General features: G+C 43.4%; 1 long non-coding RNA gene across 1 annotated transcript in view; it reads left to right on the top strand.

Annotated features, from left to right (window-relative positions):
• Positions 1–7,423, top strand: part of LOC144785507 (uncharacterized) — a 452,423-nt gene extending 445,000 nt beyond the window's left edge. Inside the window, exons 4-5 of the long non-coding RNA XR_013601934.1 lie at positions 6,675–6,766; positions 6,956–7,423. This is a non-coding gene — a long non-coding RNA (uncharacterized LOC144785507). The remainder of the gene's footprint in view (positions 1–6,674; positions 6,767–6,955) is intronic.
• The last annotated feature ends 12,152 nt before the right edge of the window (positions 7,424–19,575 follow it).

Genomic DNA, 19,575 nt, shown 5'->3' with positions numbered 1-19,575 from the left:
TACTTATAAGGGTAGAGGCTGTGCCTCATTTATTGTTTTTATCTTTGTCTCACATTAGTGAGGAGGTTTATCACTGGTTATAATATCAGCAGTAGCATACATAGTGACCCTAACCCCCTAATTTCATCACTCGTTGCCCCTCATAGCCACCCTGTGACGTGTGGACCCGGGGGGGGGGACATTGTCAGCTACTGATCAAGGTAGGCGGCTACGTTGGGCGCAGGTGGACACTGTCACATTTTATAAATCACTTTTTAGTAGAGGTCAGCAGGAGATACAGAAATGCCTAGACTTAGAAGTCCTGGATTGTGAAGTAGTTAAGACATTTATAGCCATTGCACAACTAGTGGATAGCCTACTTAAGGTACCTGTATCCTCTGGCTGTAGGGAGGATCCAAGATGGTTCGATGAGCAATGTTCACAGGCCCACAGAGCCCTGAAGAAGGCCCTGAAACAATTACCCAGAGATAAGGGACAGATTGCGACATGCCGTAAAACGTATAAGCAAGCAGTCAGGACATGTAAACGCCAATTACAGAAGAAGGCTTGGGAAGATCTAAAGGAGGCTGGCGAGCTAAAAGACTGCACTCGATTTTGGAAAGTCATTAATAGCCCATGCTGTAAAGATTCTAATTGCCCAAACATTTCCCATAATATCTTGCCAGAGCAGTGGCAGGCTCATTTTGAGGGTGTATATAATCAGCCTGTAAGGGAGAACTAACAGCAGATATCGTCCATTTTCCCATTTACAGACGTAACTGTTTTCTCCATTGAGGAGGTCAGGCTAGGAATAGATTGTCTTACACAGAATGAAGCTCCAGGCCTTGACGGGATCCCGCCCGACCTCTTTCGGCGTAATCCAGAGGTATGGGCACCCATTTTGGTGAGGGTCCTCAATGCTGCAGTTGGAACAGGTATGTCCCCATCATGGTCTACGGCAACTAATGTCCCGATTTTCAAAAAAGGGGACAGGGATACCCCGCTTTGCTACCGCCCAATATCCCTGATTGATGTGACAGTCAAGGTACTGGGCCATGTGGTTTTGAATAGACTGGCAGATTGGGCAGAGACTCACAGTATAATAACGGATGTCCAATATGGGTTTCGGTCGGGGAAATCAACGGCTGATCAATGTCTAAATCTTTATCTTGTTGCTTCAAAGTACACCATAGCTAAGTCGGGGCACTCTACCTAGCCTTTATTTATCTTACTGCAGCATTCAACCGAGTCAATCGTTGCAAACTCTGGAATCTAATGAGAACGTTGGGCGTGGATCCGGGCTTGATTAATATCCTAATGTCACTACATTCAAACACAACTGCCGCGGTAAGGTACATGCAAGAGGGGAATATCACAGACCATTTTAAGTGTACGAGCAGGGTGAGACATGGCTGTATTTTAGCACCCTTTTTATCCACACTATATATTAACGGCCTGGATCGAGCACTAACCACATTAGAAACAGACACACCGAAAGTTGTCTCAAGACAAGTTCACGTCCTTCTCTACGCAGACAATGCAGTTCACCAGGCCTGCACACCAAAGGGCTTGCAGCTTTTGCTTGACTGATTTGTAGGGTTCATGAATGACATGGACCTGTCCCCTAATCTCTCGAAATCCTACATAATGGAGATGGGGAAGATGAGCAGGTAAACAAATACCTATACAGTAGGCCCTCACATCCTTGGGAAGTACCCGCCTTCTCATATCTGGGCATCCTGTTTGATCAGAAATTGGGTTTTAATCAGTTACTAGAGGCAAAATGCCTTGAGCTGACAAGGTCAACTGGAGCGATTAGGAGCTTTGTCCACAGATTAGGCAAATGGTCACCTGGGACAATAATGAAACTTTATAATTCTTTTTGTTGTTCCAAAGTAGTATATGGAAGTGTGGTCTGGGGATTTATGAAAACAAACAAATTACAAGCTGCCGAAAATCTTTACCTTAGGTGATTGTTGAAAGTTCCCCGGAGTACCCCTGCTTTTATTGTTCACAAGGAGGTGGGTTCAAAATATATTGCCGATATGGTGGACGTGAAACCCCTCCTGTGCTGGGTGAATATTTGGTCCAACGTAGAGACAGGTTTCAGCAGGTAAGTTGTACAGGATTGTCTCTTGTTGGACCATGCTCTGAAAATTCCTTGGCTGAAATACATTAAAGATGCCTTCACTGAGTTAGGTAGATCAGACCTGTTTTTTCACCCAGATAAAGGGTGTTCACAGGATAAAGCGTCCATTACGGCCCTGTTTTTTTAAATATGTCTCATCGCAAAGGGAGGAAAAGGAATTGATGAAACCCTCGATTGGAGACTATGTTTTAGTGACGTCAACACAAGGCATGGAACCATACCTATCTTTTATATTTAGTGCCCATGATCGTTTTTTAATCACACGGTTCAGATTGAACCTTCTTCATCACCTACTAGCAGTACCTTCAGGGTATATGGCCAAAGACGATCAAAGAATCAAAGAGGGCCCTGTAGCTGTGACAGTAGGTCTCCTCAGAATACCCTACACTTTTTTCTCTTGTGTCCATATTATTCACGCCCAAGGAAAAGGTTTCTGAAAGGGCTACTCAGGGAACGCAGATTTAAGCAGGCCTGTGTGGCTCTGCTATGTTTAAAACTGTCTCCAGACATTGCCACCCTTTTCTGTGTTTTGAATTTCCTAAGAACTGCTTTAAAGCTAAGACTCACCAGGGGCTCCTGAAAGAGGATGATTCTTTTTTTAAGGCTGTTTTACAGCTTCTGAGCACTGTTTTTATCATATGTTTCCTTTTTTAAAATTATTGTGGTGGTAACACTGCTTTATGATCTTGCTTAATACTGATGTGTTGACGAAATTGTAACTTTTATGGACATATTTTATATGCTGAATAAAGATTATTATTATTATATTATTTTTATAGATAGGCAGCCTGTGTAGCGTCCAGAATTGTGGTATGATGTGGGTCTGTCTGGGGAGGTTGAGGATGAATCTTGCTATTCAGTTTTGTATTGTCTGTAGTCTCTTCAGGAGGAGTGCGGAGATTCATACATAGCGTGTGTTCCCGCAGTCTAGCCTGCTGGTGAGAAGGGCCTGCATGATGGCCCTTCAGGTGTTGACAGTGAGCCACCTGAAGATCTTGTGGAGCATGCGTAGAATGTGGAAGCAGGTGGATGAAACTGAGTTCACCTGTTTCTTCATAGATAGTTTGGTGTCCAAGATGATGCCACGGTTGCAGGCATGGTATGTCTGGCAGGGGATGGGCCACGTTCATTGTTTTATGGTGAGGTGTTTAGCTTGAGACACTTGTCCTTCATCCAGTTAGTGATGTTCATCATACACCAGTGGAAGTTGTGTCTGGTGCTGGAGGGGTCTTCTGAAAACAAGAGGATGAACTGGGTGTTGTTGGCTTAGGAGATGATATTGAGTCTGTGCGATCTGACGCTGTTGGCTAAGGGGGTCATGTGCATGTTGAAGAGGGTGGGGCTGAGGGACGATCCTTGGGGGACACCGCAGATGATCTTCTTGGGTTCCGAGGTAAATGGTGCGAGATGGGTCCTCTGGGATTTTCCAGTGAGGTATGAGGCGATCCATTTGAGGGTGTCTCCCTGGATTTTGATGTGGTGGAGTCTGTTGATCAAGATGTGATGGGAGACGGCATGGAAGGCTGCTCACAGGTCCAAGAGGACGAGGGCTGCCGTTTTGCTGTGGTCCAGGAGGGCCTTGATATCCTCAGTGGCTGCAATCAGGGCTGTTTCGGTGTTGTGGTTGACTTGGAATCCAGATTGAGAGGGGTCCAGTAGGTTGTTGTGTTCCAGGTATTTGTTGAGTTCCTGGTGGATTGCCTTTTGGAGAACCTTCACTGGAAAGGGGAGCAGGGAGATGGGTCGGTAGTTCTTTGGCTCTGCTGGGTCTGCGGATGGTTTCTTCAGGAGGGGCCACACTTCATTGTGTATTCAGTCCTCAGGGACGGAGGCAGAGGTGTTGGAGGTGTTCAGGACTTTCTTGAACTTGTTGCCAATCTTCTTGCTCCAGAGGTTTAAGATATGGTGAGGTCAGGGGTCCATGGGAGCTACAGAGTGCACGGAGTTCATGAAGGAGAGTGTGAAGGAGAGTGTGACCCAATGGGTGAGAAGGTATTTGGAGTTTGTGAGCAGGATGATGTTGTCAGCGGCAGGAGAGTTGACGTTTTCGTAGATGACTGAGATCTTGTTGTGGAAGAAGCCCGCCAGGGTGTTACACAGTTCTTGCGAGGGGAGTGATTTTGTTCTCGGTGACTGCAGGGTTGGAGAACTCCTTCACGATGGTGAAGAGCTTCTTGCTGTGGTTTGTTTGTTCTGACTTCTGTGCAGTCTGCTAGGGCATTTTTATTTGTTTTTTTTCAGGAGTCTTATCTTGAAGGTGGTATGTCTCCTGTATTTCTGCTGGTTTGCCACTTCCTTTCTAGTTTCCCGCAGTTGCGTTTGATGGACTTTAGCTCCACGGGGAACAAGCTGGCTCTTCAGGCAGGTCCTTTGTATTTGGCTGGCTTAGTGAGGGTGATTGTGTTGGCACATTCTGTGATCCACTGGGAGAAGTTCTTCGCAGCCTGTTCTGGGTTGGATGTTGTGTTTAGGAGGTGGGAGTTGAAAGCGGTGTTCCACTGGTCTTCAGATATTTTTTCCCAGTTTCTACCTGTGGAGCTGGTGGGAGTGGTGCCAGTGTTGGTAGGTCCTGAGATGGTGAAGCGAACGCTATAATGGTCAGTCCTGGTGAGCTGTGAGACTTGGTTGTACTTGATTCTGTTGCTAGACATGAAAACGGGGTCGAGTGTGTGTCCTGCAATGTGGGTTGGGTCGGTGACAAGTTGCCTGAAACCGATGTCGTTCATTCTTTCCAGGAGGTCAGTTGTGTTGGTGTCATTGGGGTTGTTGAGATGGAAGTTAGGATCCCCTTTTGGAATATGTAGTGCTCAGAGTCCACGGCAATCAGGGTGGTGAGGTCATGGGTGGTGTGGCAGAAGTTGGGGTCTGTATCCGAGAGTGCATCTGATGGTGCTTTTTCAGTCTGTGTAAAATTGGAAGTTGAGATGCTGCTTTATCAGGATTGGTCAGTCATCTGAGGAGGTTGTGCAGCGGATGGTATCCTTGTAGATGATGGCAATTTGGCCTCCATGTTTGTTGGTTCGGTTCTAGTGTGTTATCTTGTAGCCTTACGGGGTGGGAATGGTGATGTCCGGTGCGGAAGCACAGTTCAGGCAGACCTCTGTGAGTAAGATGATGTCCAGGGTGAGGTTTCATGTCCCAGATCTCTGTGGCATGTTTCTTGAGCGATTCTGTGTTGAGTAGAATGCATCCGAGTTGTATCTTGGGTGTTTTGTTTGGCGTAGTGGACACAGCAGTGTTTGTGGTGTCTCTGGTGTTGTTGATTGCGTCGGTGTTACAGGTGAAGTGGCAGTGCTGGCAGGAGAATGGCCCTCTGTTGTTGAATGAAGATGTACAGCAGCAGTTTTTGTTGTAGATATGCCAGGGACCCAGGTCTCGGAGGTCTGCGGTGGTGTAGCTGCTAGAGATGGAACAACCACAGTGGTGCAGCTGCATGGGGTGGAAGAACCAGGGTTCCTGGCACTGGGTACGGTCCAGGCCCATACGGGCACTTTTGGCACGCCCATATACTCCCAATTCTGTTCATCCGTGTAACTTCCTGCGGCAGCATCAACTTTTTCTCCTAGCAGTGCACCAATACACGGACTGGCACCTTACTGCAGACCAATAGTAGAATCTTTTAAATCAAAGTCTGATTTTTGGGTTTGGGTCTTTATTTGTTACTTACATAGTAGTGGTATGTCTGTTGTGACACATCCCTACGTGCAACCTGGTCAATATGTAATGCAATTGTTGACTAAATTATATATTGTCTTATAAAATTTACCTTGCACCTGGCAACACAAGGGAAGCACTATAAGATATCTGTAGGTGTGCAAAATTCATATATTTTGCTTTTGTATAATTACGTGAAATTTCAGGAAAATTATGTGAAATTACACGTAATTATGAGAATTGCTAATCCAGCATTTCACCTATATGTTAGCGTGAAATGCATCCTTGCGTCAATTTTTGGTACAAGTATGCTTTTAAACAAAGCACCGTGAACAACAGTCATTTGCGTTCTGTTTACGTGTTCACAATTTTTTTTAACAAAGAATGGCGTGTTTCACAGTACATTTTTATCATAAATGGAGCATAATTACTAAAATAATGGTAACATTTTATAGACAATCGTAATATGAAACTTCAGAAATTACGTGAATTAGGCCGACAAAATTTATATTTTGCTTAGGCCTTGTCTTAACATGCAGGACGGGAATCGTTGTGGTCTTATTATTTGGACCATCTAAATAGCATCTTCCTGTATAATTTAGAACAGTTTACTCCCCATGTATGTCTCTCTTGTCAGCTGGGGTCTACCTTGCAAACTTCAACACCAGTGACATCAAGGTACTTTCTGGCTGCTGCTATTAGACACTCTTCCATACTTCGTTCAGATACGTTTGGGAAACTCTTTGTTCTAAAATGTTAAAAATCTTTATTGGTGTTTATATTTTATCTTTCTTGTATATCTTTCTAATGTGTCAGTATTTATGATCCTGATTACTTTATTAATAGACAATATACATTTAACTTTATTCTTCTCTCTATGGTGCTGGATCAGAAGAAGCATTTGAAATAGTACTACAAGGATGCAGGTTTAGGAGCTAACCTCATGGGGAATATCCAAAAATCGCGAAGATGTAGCTGGAGCTGGTGAGTTGAGATTACCGAGATATAATAATTCAGTGCATAGATCAACCTTTCATTTCATACATTTCTTTATGTTGACAGGGTACTAACTTTGTTATTTTTGTGCAGAACAGTGTCAATTAAAGTACGGTGAGGACATTTAAACACAAATGTATTTTATGAACTTTAGAACTTTACAGCTCCTTTTTCCAGATACTGGGAACATCACTCTGGATGATGATGCAGATCCATCTGCAATCGGAGGACAGTGGGCAATCCAAGGAGATAATCCAATCTTCTTCCAAGCTATCTAAGCGGCCAACAATGCTTGAAAAAAAGAGGAGAAGCAAGAATTTGTCGAGATGGAGCTGGACGAGAAGGAAAATATTGTTGCCACACACAGAACATAACCAAGAAGTCTACCACATGGCCAGGAAGCAGTCTTCCTCAGTAATCACTTCTGAGGATTGCCATGCTTGTTCTGCCTATGCAAGACTCACCTCCACACAGCCCTCAACTAACAGACATCTCTCTGCATTCTTCCATAAATGTCCATCTCCAGTCTTCTCTCATTCATCTGAGGGAGAGAACACCTCTGCTGAGGAAAAAGTATTGCCCATATATTATTCTCCCCCTCCCTCACAACTGCCTAGATTGCATCACTTTCTGGGGACAACCTGCTGGCCATATCAGACAGCCAAGTATGTGCTTGGCATGATCTAATGCTGCTCTCAGGGAGGATAAATTTTTCCAACAGTAGTCCAATGTGTAGAAGGATATTCTTGCAATGGGGACTAATATCGATGAGATAGCTGTCTCCATTAAATGACTCTTTCAGATAACTGACTGTCTTGAATAATGTTGTGAAAAGCTACCAAAACAAGGCAAAGATGCACCAAGAACATCTTCAATGTTTTAGGGAAGAGAGTGCAGGGCAACATACTTTAGTCACAAAGATGATAGAGGCAATAAGCAAAATATAGCGTGTCACTCTTGTCAGCCTAGGCATGCATAAGATTCTAAAAATGGGCCTCGACTTAGGAGGCATGCGCCACCTACCTACCTCACACATCTGCTACAACCACCTACACAAGGACAATTGCACCACCTCAATCTCCACCTTCATCAAGTTAATGTACACCATCAACAAATTAACCTACACCAACTTAACCACCCACAAGATTAACACACTCTCAGGCAATCTCACATCTAGTATTGAGTAGGTTGAGTAGTAGGATAAACCCCCACAGAAAACGTTTGGTTTGTACAATTTGTCAACTCTGTGCCTAACACACTCACTGAAAACAACTTCATAAAATATATTACTCTACATCTTTTCTATAGAAACATGGGCTTATCTGTCTTCTTTGTGTCTTTGTTTACATTCTAAGTGCATTGGATCTCAACATGTCATTTTGAGTTTGAGTGCATCTTCTAAATAACTAAACATTTCTTTGGCACGGCAAACAATGGATTAACCTGCAAATAATGTAAAACTCAAGAAATATAATAATGATTTTTGGCCTGATTCAAAAAGGTAAACTTGAACTTTTGTATGAATTTATGATTGTTTGCTATTCACAAAGGTATTTTACTAGTAGTATCTTTATGACTGTGGAGTCTCCACACATAAAAAGATAGGACTGTCCTGTCTTTATATCTGCAGAGACTCCTCAGTTGTAAAGATACTACTAGTAAAATAGCTTTGTGAATAGCAAACAATTGTAAACGTCCACAAAAGTGTAAGAGTACCTTTGTGAATCAGGCCCAAAATGTTTTTCTTATTTTTATATATAACTCAAAAAAGATATTCTTTTCACAAAATCTAAATTTGGGGAAAAATATAAACTGTGGGAATGTGCAGATAAATTGAGTCTTAATGCAGTCTTAATGCAGAGGGGAACAGCAAGCTTGCAGGGGTGTGGACAAAAAATAAACACGCGCCATTAAGGGAAACGGTCCACATACAAAGGGAATCAATTAAACAAGAAGTCCATAAAAAGTCCATAAATAAAAGTTCACTGTCTTAAACTATAATAAAGTCAACCCCCCAAGTCAGTGGGGGTGTCTGAGTCATGTTCCTGGCATCAGGGCACAAGTGGCTGTTCATCCAGGGCCTCTATATTTACCACAACAATAGTGATGCCCATCTCCGACACAGATGTTAAATGGATGGCGCCTTAGCAGGGCCAGACACCCAATGGGAAGAAGGGAAACACAGAGGTAGCAGGGGAACCAGGTATGATATGTGAACTCAGAAAACAGGAGGTGGGTAGGTAGGGGAGGCACATGCGACATAAGACCTGCTTTCAAGGAGGTCATGAGTTGACATAAAGTTTGGAACTATTCAGTGACTGTCTCTCAAAGTATCTGGATCAACTATGTCAGATATCCCTAGAGATGGCTCCATGAACCTCTCTGATTGGACCCCCTTGAGAGCAGCTAAGGATACATATTCTGGGGGAGTGGGATGCACAAGATGGATGTAGAGTGTCAGGGGCTAAATTGTCCCTTGACTGATGGTGTTGTCCTGAGCAGACACAGGGAGGAGAGATAATACTTTGCAGGGGTTGCAGCTATAGGCTCTGACAGTATGGGGGCCTCTGGAGTTAAGGAGGTGGTGGGTGCAGGCCCTGATGGTGGTGTGGCCTGTCCTTGACACCACTGGATGGTCGTGCTTAAGGCCAGGAGACCTCCAAGATATTCCTCCTCCTGGCTGCTGGTGCCCTCGTCCACCAACCCACCAAACTGGCTCTTCAGCCACACCTAGAGTCTTTAAGTGACAGATCTGGTTTGTGTCTGGCCTGGACCCTGTTTGTGGTGGTTTCCTCCACCTTGCTGGTGCTGTCAAGTGGTCGTGCATGCCTCACAGTCAAGGATCTTCTTCCTTGCCCTGGGTCCTGCTGGGATGATCCTTGGCCAGCCCGGTCTGCTGAGAAAGAATGTAGGGAAAAAAGAAATTCTGAATTCATCTGCTCGACATGGCAAATGAACTTTATGTACTGATTTTTCTGAAATTCCAAATGATAAGAAATGTTATTTTCCCCAAAACCTTGGAACTCAGGCATTCAAACAAGAAGCAATGTTTGTGTGAAGAGTTTTTTTTTCATTTAACTAACCTCTGCTTAAAGTCGACAAAATAAGATGTTTTGCAAATCTTTCACACATTTGCTAGCTGAGTTTAGAGTATGTTTGCGCCAGGCAACAAAGCATTCTAAAGGAATATGTCAAATTGTTGATTTTTGTGTTCATTATTTTCAAAAATATTTTAATATCTGTTTGAATTTTGAGGTTTTTTTTGTAACTATTAGTTAAGGTAAAGTTACCCAAAGTCAGCATCATATAAACTAAAAAGGACAAAATGGGAATATAACAGTACTCAAGTGCTGAAGTTGAGTTTTAACTGTTATGTAGTCAGAAAATATAGAACTTTAAAAGCATTTCCATTATGTCACTATGAAATGATTGGGCAAGCCAACAAAAACTACAGTAAATGCATGTTAGTAATTGTAAACTTGAATGTCATTCCTAACCTGCAAATAACTCAGGTTGATTACAACATGAAAAGTTAAAACAAAGCTCCAAATGAACACAAGACTGGACGCTACTATCGGAACCCATGTGCTCTTAAGTGAATATATCAAAAAATACATTTATTATAAATCTATTATGCAAGCACTTCCAGCTGAGCATGGAGGGTCGGTCGAGCTGCTCTCAGTCCACCCCTTTGCAGGGGAGTCATAGGGAGGTGCTGCGAGTACGTCGCACTGTGTGAAGCAGACCTTCCTCCGCCTGGTGTTGACACCCACTGTACTGCTACATGTGACACTTTCTCTCTAACTTTGGGCTGACTTTGCATGGGCCTACCATGTCTGAGAACCCCCCATAAAGGTGAGGGTACCTTTGGAGGACCCCCTTACAAATAATCTACAAATCTTCAACTGTGAATGGGGGCCCTCTCATCTTATTCTGCAGCCATATTGGGCCTTAGAATATAGAAAGAAGCTGGAGGATGGAGGACGATGGTGTTGTGGTGTTGAGAGGATGTCTCAGAAAGATCACACAATGGCAGAATTTCTGTTCCTGTATGTCATTTTCTGTGTGTTGCGGTAATCAGAGACCTCTGCCCTGACTACGAATGTCTCTGCTGTGTATGTGGGCTGAGATTCTGCATTTGGGAGGGAACCCTCTGCATACAGAGGAGATACCTCCGCATGCATGAGGGAGACATCTGCATGGAAAGAAAACCCAAAACAAATGATAGGTTCACAAAACTAATAACAGGAATTGTTTGTGCACTTAATGTATGTCTGGAAAGTAAAGTTTTTTAATATATTTGTCCTAAACAGTGTACTATGTGATAGTTTGTACTTAAGTGTTGTTAATTAAGTGTTTGAATGTCTTAGAAAATGAAGATGCAAATTAGTTTTAACTAGTGTGCAGCATGTTTGCTGATGACATTATGTTAACTAAACAAAGTCAAGATGGTATATGGACGCTGTGGTAGTAGTCCACCATTCATCATTGACAAGAGACTATCCAATCACACAAATGCAGCAACTAAACTAGCATCCCAAGAAATAAAATGAGTTAACTAGCCAATCCCACACCTAAATACCTTCCCTAGAGATGTTTTAAGGAATAGGCAAAGTGGGCAATTGCCCAGTGCCCCCACCTTCCAAGGGGCCCCACCGGAAACTGATTTTTCTCTTTATCTCATCTCTGTCAATTTCTTTACTTCAACATATTTCTTTCTCTCTGCCTACCCTTACGTCTGCCTCTGTCTCTCTTTACTGAGTGTTATCTTAAGGATTTCTGGGACCTGGCAGGACATATTTCAATAGGACCGCGTTTCTGAAAGCTTAACTTATAATACAATATTGTTTGGCATCATGAAGCCTTGAAATAGCAGAAAATGGGCAATGAAATTCAAAATTGTTCGATAAAGGGGGGCTTAAAATATGTCTTGCCTATGGCTCAAAAACTCCTTCATATTACACTGCCATTCCCTCAATTTTACACTTGGAAGAAGGTGTAGTCAGCCTTAAGATCTATATGTAAAGCCCGTTGCGTGTTGATGTTGTGCAACGTGCAACAGGCTACAACAATCGTGCACCCAACTGCTCCAGCGCAATAGCACACCCAGTAGAGTCCAGACATCTGAATCGCAAGTTGCACATATAGCCCTAGCATGAGGGGTTGTTACTTACCAATGAGCTACGTCAACAAAATCCACAAGAACCGAGCGATGTCCAATAGGTGACTGATTGAAGCATATTAGTGAAGCAGTCCTTGCCATCGCAGACAGCTAGCACTTTGAATGAGTGCCAGTTGTGTCTGTTGCGGATAAGGTGTGCTGTGTGGTGAGGCGGCTGAACTGCCACCTGGGTGCAGTCAACTATCAAGCATGGGATGTGGCCAAAAGCTTAAAATTCCCTTGCCACACTTGCCTTTCTGGCATTGACTGTGGCAGGACTGGTGTACTCTTTAGTGAATGCATCTTAGTACCTGATGCAAGCATCAAGACTAGCTTGCCTGTGAGATGCCAATGTTGGCAGAGGTGATCCTATGCAAAGATACAGTGGCCGTAAACTGGAGTGGAGTCAGTGTTTTGACATATGCAGGGACAGAGTGGGAGTAGGCTGTAGGTGTATTATTCTCCTGCTCCCAGTCTTTAACCATGTCAAGGATCACATCAGTTGAAAAGCGGTGTCTTGCCTCCATGACCATGCCAAAGAATTCTTAAACCTTTGCTTGTAAATCCTCTCTATCCTCCTCAAATAATAATTCCTCAAAATAAAAGGGCAAAGAAACAAAAAAGTTCTCTGACATAGTGAAATAGAAAAAGATGTTTGGTGTGTAAATTAGTTTCTTATGTGGTCAGCCTGGCTGTGAAGTATATCAGGTATGGATGGGTGGTTGGGGTCAGAGCAATCACTCCTTGTATTACCAGGTGCGTTGTAAACCATGTTCTAAAATGCAGCTGTATTTGCTTGTAAAAAAATAGATCTTAACAAAAACAATCCTTGTTCTAAAATTAAACAGGATTTACTTTTAAGAAAAAAATGGGTATTAACAAAAAAAAGCCTTGTTATATAATCAAACAGGATTTGCTTTAAAATGATTTAAAAGTTTGGTTGATAAAATAAAAAAAGAAATAGCTTTCACAGGAGTTCCTAAAAGCTTTCATATATATTCCTATGCATTTCAACAGTTATTTGGGGGTTCCGTTCCTTTTCTGGGAGTGTGTTGCAATACCAGTGGTTGGCCATATATAGTGCAGGACTTACTTCAAGGCTGAGCTGGAGTACATATACTACTGTTTTGGATTGCTTTTGGCTGTAGTAACTTCAAAAGGTCCCTTCCTAAACCTCTCCTTAGCCCTCCCTAAAATACTCCTGTGTTTTAGTAAAAATTCCTAATTTGCTGCCACTCGCCCATCCCTCCCATATGTAATACAAAAACATATGTGTATTTGAACTCTGGATGGAGATCTCCACAGAGAGAAAAATCGGAGATGCAGAGGCGGAGACCTCTGCATTTAGGATTATGAATAGAAGTTCTGCACCTTTTTTGGCCAATGAATCTTTGCCACCGTTTTCGAAAGGAGGATTAAACATCAAATACATCAATAATTACATTTGATAAAGTCAATAAAGAGAGAGTTGGTGAAGTTTTAAAAATGTATTCTTTCATTTAAGAAGATTAGTAGGTATTTGTGTTCTGTTATTCAAATAAGTGTCAAATCATTTACAGAAATAATAAGGAATACAAATTGGTTACAACACACATACGGAAATAGAGCAGCATGTTCCATTCAGAGTATCATACTTATTCTAAACTAAAGGACCTATTCTATTCTAACAAGAACCCATAAACAGTTCTGTCTGGAAACAAGCAAGTAGATTTCGGAGCAAATTCAGAAAATTAAGAATAAGAATTAATTCCCCATAAAGTGTAATGCTGGAGCTCATATGATTCCTGTGGAGCGGGAAACAAGCCAGGCTTAGATGGGACATACTCACGCACCCTTTTAGTGCGGGTGGGTTCTCCATGCCAGATGTTGAATTATATTTGAGCTGTGCACAGGCACATTAGGCTGCATACTGGATAAAACTTCTCCCTCTTCATGCCTCACCTGGCGACAGAAGACGGGTACATGACCCCCATCCCCAGTACTGCCTATATTAGCGCCCCTGTGGTCCCCAGACACCTTGCCTCTACCACCGTCCAGAGCACTGTCAGTGCATGGCATGACCTTGCCAGGGCAATTCAATGCACACTAATGTATTCCCCGCTCCTGCTCCTTTCCGGACAGCAGGATCTCCCAGTCGCACAGGAAGGCGGCTGCCGTCGACTGTTTCGTAAACTTTCTATTTACACTTGGGGATAACTATATACTAGTGGGAAATTTAGAACAAGCAACACATTTTTTAAAGATGCAAACCCCACCCCTCTAGAGCGCTTTTACTACATTAGACTTCGACAGGATGTGAAAGCCATCACTCCCACCTTCCCCCTCGAACCCCAAGTAATGCCCTCACTACATGCACTACTGCAACAGGAGGCCCCTGCACATGTGCTCTTGCTCATATATCGCACTGTACAAACCAACAGGGAATATGATTTACCATCGGGTCGTAGCAGATGGGAGGAAGAACTCGGTCACACCATAACTGAGGAACAGTGGACGTAATGCTGTAAACAGACAGGAGAAATCTCCACCAGCAGTAGGTTTAGAATCATACATTACAAATATGTCCACCGCTTGTATTATACACCATCGCGAATGTACAGATTGAAGATTCGTGAACACGATCATTGTGACCGCTGCGGAAGAGAAGGGGCTGACTTTAGACACCTGGCCTGGAATTGCCCACCTATACAGTGCTTGCTGCGCTAGACCTTATGACAGGCCTACATATCCCTACAGATCCCCTCTTGTCCTGTTAAGCTACACAGAACCCCTTGCTACCAAAATGCGCAAATACTCCTCCCTGGCGCTGCTGCTTGCTAAAAGAAGAATCGCCTGTAAGTGAAGTAGAGGGAGAGCACCGACATTTAAGGACTGGTTCTTGGACCTTATTTACTGTCTAGAACAACTAAATACATATGCAGATCTTCAACCCCCCTCATCACGTCCAAAAGACATATGGGGCCCCCTACAAACCTACTTACTGGAACATGCCACTGACTCTGACGCGGAAGCATCATGAAGGGCGATCTGAGGTTCTGTAAATTACGAATTCGTTTGTGCTCAGCCTCCATTTTGTACATTGCCGCCATTTTGTGTTGCCCTCACTCAGGCAGCGCGGCGAGCGCAATGTTTTTGTCCTTTCTGCATTCACGTGTCAGGTGGCTTCTTTGCTTATGTTTACTAACGAGTGTCAGGGCCTCGCCGAGTACACTAATTCCTGTCTGAGCTGATTAATCCCCGTCCAGACTAATTGTTGGCTCACACCATTCTTTCCTCCAGGTTATCTTATCTGCTGTCCTTCGCTACATGTCTCATGTATTCTCCTGTTTCACGATTGTCCTTCTACAACATGCAGCTGTGTTTTCTCTACTTGTAAATCGAATTGTGTGGATTCACTCGTAATTTACTCTAGGGGTCGAATAACAAACATACCGGGAAACTTGAGTTGCTTTTAGACTTAAAGCATTGTCCATAACGTTTGCCTATGTCACATGCTCTTGTGTAATTGTATTTTGCATTGTATTGTACGGTATATAAACCTGTGCGCCACGGAGTTAAGTGGTAGTCTCTTTTGAACCTCGTTATACTGACGACTTCTAAGACCACTGTACTAGCTGCAGCTAATAAATACCATCTTCTACGCCAGACGAAGAGTCCGTGTCTCTGTATTTGACAAGGCAGGTGAATCCCGGGGATTTTAGGCGTACCCTGCGCCGCCGGGCCTTAAGGCTACGGTTCTCCAACTGGCGCCCACGTGGGGCGACTTCAGAGGTAGCGGTTAAGCCAGAGGGTCGTGAGGAGCCCTGCAAGAAAATGCTGGAGGACGCGCACCACGTGATCGACCCCTGTATGTCGTAAGTGGACTGAAGGTCTTTGAGAGCGCGGCTACTCCATTTCGACGGCTACTGAAGACTGCTGCCCTGACTGTCGCCCTGCCTTGGACCCTTCTGATGATGTGTGTTAAAGCGAGACGATAGACGGACCTTCGCTGGTGTAGGACGATCCTTAGTTAAGTATTTGGTGGGTCGCTCCCACAATCCTTTGTTTTGTTTTGTTTTTGGGTTTTATTCAGGTATTGCAATACCCGAAGCCAAGGGGTAAGTACGTTTGTACTGTTTCAGTGATTTATACCCCTTGTTTTTGTAAACAGTCTAGAGAAGTAACGATGCCTGGACTGAGTAAATTCAAAAGAATTTGTTGTTTAGGTTGTACAAGGGATTCCCAGTTGGAAGATTCATGTCCGATTCCTCCAGTTGGAACTCCCACTTATGAGCTCTATTCTAAACATGGTATTGGTCCCATTACCTTTAACGAGACATGGGTCCGATACTCGAAAAATAGTGGAGTTTTGAGTTGGCCCCAAAATGGTAGTTTTGATTCCGCCACACTAGATAATTTGGAAACGATTCTGTTAAGAAGAAAAGCCCGGCCGGCAATGTTTGACTCTTTTCGCCTTTGGCGTAAGGAAGCCAAACAGAAAGAAATTAAGCAAGCGAAAAAGGATAAGAAAGCACAAAATATGTCAATCATAGAGGCTGCTCAACAGTTTAAAAATAATGAAGCAGATGGTGCAAATGAGATATTAGAGAGACAACATCGCATGGCGATAGATAGATGCTATCCGGTGTTGCCTACTTCCTCTCCAGAGAAAAGTAAGGAATTAGAAGAAGATTCCCTAATGTCTTGTTTATTGAATTCACCTCCGCCCTATGCCCAAAATCCTAACGCACCTTTGTTACCCCCTCCTATCGCTCAACCACTGGTTGCTCAATTGCAGATTATTCAGCAACCGGCTCAGCCCATTAATGCTTCCCTGACTGTTTCTACTCCGCCTTTACAGCCTACAATTCAGCCCCCACCTCTACCAATTCCCACTCTCGTTCCTCAGTCGGCTACATTTCAGTCTCCGTTACCTTCTGCATCTGTATTGCCTCCCATTCTCTCGAGGGATTCCGCTACATCACACAGGAGACTAGCTGAGGCTGTCTCGAATTACTTTTCTCCTCTCCTCGGGTCTTTGAATCTGTCTCCAGCTTTCTCTAGACGACAATCCCGTTGTCAGCTTCCTCTTACGGACGAAAAGGTAGTTTTGGGTTCCCTCGCTCGTAAATGGATTGAGAGAGGACTAGACTATAGTACAGAAGATATTATGAGTTCTTTTCACCAATGGGTAGAGCCCACGCAGAGATATGTTTTTAATGTCATGTGTCAGACTCTTATTAAAGGTTGGGAAGATATGGAGTTAGATACAGTTCCTTCAGAACTATTGAAGTTACAAGCCGACTTCGATAAAGGTTTTATTGTAGAGCCACGAGTTGAAGACGCAGTGAATAAACTCATTGCGTTTCGAACAATGTTTTTGTCCTTATCCTTTTCCAAGACTGATCCTGCCAAAAACAAAGGCATTAAGAATTATCCGATGCGTGAAGTTCCTCCCGTATGGAGGGACGCAGTAGTTGGCCCGCCTCCTGTCCCTGCTCATTTCCAGCGTATATGGGTCCACGAACCCTGGAAAAGGTCTGAAGTATTGGCGCTTAAACAAACTCTTCCGGACCCTCGTAAAAATCCGGCTGTATATTATAAGGAATTGTCTCAAACAGTTGACGCTTGTATTATGAATTTGGCCGATATCGATATGTTGTTTGGGAATGTTGTTCCACAAGCCTTGTGGGCACGGATTTGTAGGGAAAATCATAATGCTGAATTAGGTGGTGATTGGGCTGCTATTAGAGCCGCTGATGCAGGTCAAGTGGGTGGTGCGAAACCTGATGATCTGATTACGGCCCTACCAGGCAGAATAATAGAATTGATGAAAACTATGATGCCAGCGGTGCGAGTTATTTGGGATAAGCTGGCCGCATGCAAGCAAAAGAAAGACGAAAGCGTTTCGGATTTCTTCACCCGTTTTGAAGAGACGTTTATTGATCACAGTGGTCAGGATTTGAGTGTAGAGGGTGGCCAGCGGTTGTTTGTAGACAAGTTTGTATATAACTTGCTTCCTGAATTATCGAATAAACTAAAGAGTTCTGAAAGTGCATGGGCTGTCTCTTTCCCTGCTAAAATACTGGCTACTGCACAGTATTATGAGAATAGAGATAAGGAGGAGAAAGAGAAACAAGAAAAGAAAAATAAAGATTTGAAAACGAAGGTGCTTTTACAGCAAGTTTATCCTCCGCGATCTGCGCAGCCTCAGTTTTCTCAACCCCCACAGTTTCAGAAAGTGTTTCAGAAACCTGAGTACTTTGCGCCATGTCTTCCGTTGGGTCCTAATCAATGCGCGTATTGTAGAGAAGAGGGACATTTTAAGAATAGTTGTCCGGTTCCATTACAGCGTAATAATGGGATGTCTGCTCCACGAGGTCGTGGTAATTCCCTGTCAGGATCTAGAGGTAGAGGACGAGGTGTGTCCTCTCAGGAGCAGCGTTCTATTTCTCCATTTACTACGAATTATTTTGATCAGCAGAGAGTTCAGTCCACACAGTATTATAATGACGATTATTGTGAAGAAAGGGCTGACGATTTCCAGATCGAATAGGACAGCCATGGACGAAGTGAGGGAGTTGTGTCGATTCCAGTAGATCAAAATGGGCCATATGTCACGATCAATACTATGGGTGTTTCAGAACCGTTTTTTTGGATACTGGTGCGATGAGAAGTTCTATTATGCATACTAAACTCCCTGGGGCACCTTTGTCTGGCTTAAGGAATACTTATGTAGGATTTTCTAGCGCCCCAGTTTGTAATCCGGTTTCTTGTCCCTTGCCTGTTTCGATTGGTCCCTATGATTTGAATGCTCCGCTTATTCTGACAACTGTTTCCGGCGAGAACTTGCTGGGTCTGGATTTGTTGAAAAGATTACATGCAACATTGTATTGTTCCCCTTAGGGTGTGCATCTTACGTTGGGAAAGAAAATGACATCTTCCGTGTATCTGTCTTGGGACAAGTTTCCACGTGAGTTGCTTTCTCTTCCTGAAAGTCTTTGGGCTACGGGTCCAAATGACGTGGGTTGTCTTGCGATTCCACCATATGTTGTTACAGTTAAAGAGAATGTGAGAATGCCACGCATTCCTCAGTATCATATCTCTAGTGATGGAGAGGGAGCACTTTTGGCTATTGTCGATGATTTCATACAGAAAGGCGTAGTTGAAGAAACAAGAGGCAATGTTTGTAACAGTCCTGTTCTTCCGATCCTTAAGAGAACTGATCCTTCACAACCACCTGTTTACAGATTTGTTATTGACCTTAGAGAGGTCAATAAAATTGTGGTGCCACAGTTTCCTGTTGTTCCGGACATTACAGCTTTGTTGACAATGATTCCTGCTTCGGCAGCTTGGTTTTCAGTTATAGACCTCAAGAATGCTTTCTTTAGTATTGCTATTGCTGAAGAAAGTAGGGATATCTTTGGTTTCTCTCTCGGTGGCCGAAGTTTTAGATTTAAGAGAGCTCCTCAAGGCTATTGTGAAAGTCCCTCTATCTATAGCAAGGCTCTTAAGTCACAACTTGATGCCTTTTCTTTACCTCCTGGCGCTACGCTTATTCAGTGTGTGGATGATTTGTTGGTGGCTGCTGATACGGAAGATGTATGTAAGGAAGTGACTGTTGCGTTGTTGCACCATTTGTCTGCTCTACATCATA

Source organism: Lissotriton helveticus, chromosome 10, assembly GCF_964261635.1.
Source record: "Lissotriton helveticus chromosome 10, aLisHel1.1, whole genome shotgun sequence".
In the NCBI taxonomy this organism is placed as follows: Eukaryota; Metazoa; Chordata; class Amphibia; order Caudata; family Salamandridae; genus Lissotriton; species Lissotriton helveticus.
This window is presented reverse-complemented; position numbering and strand designations above follow the sequence as displayed.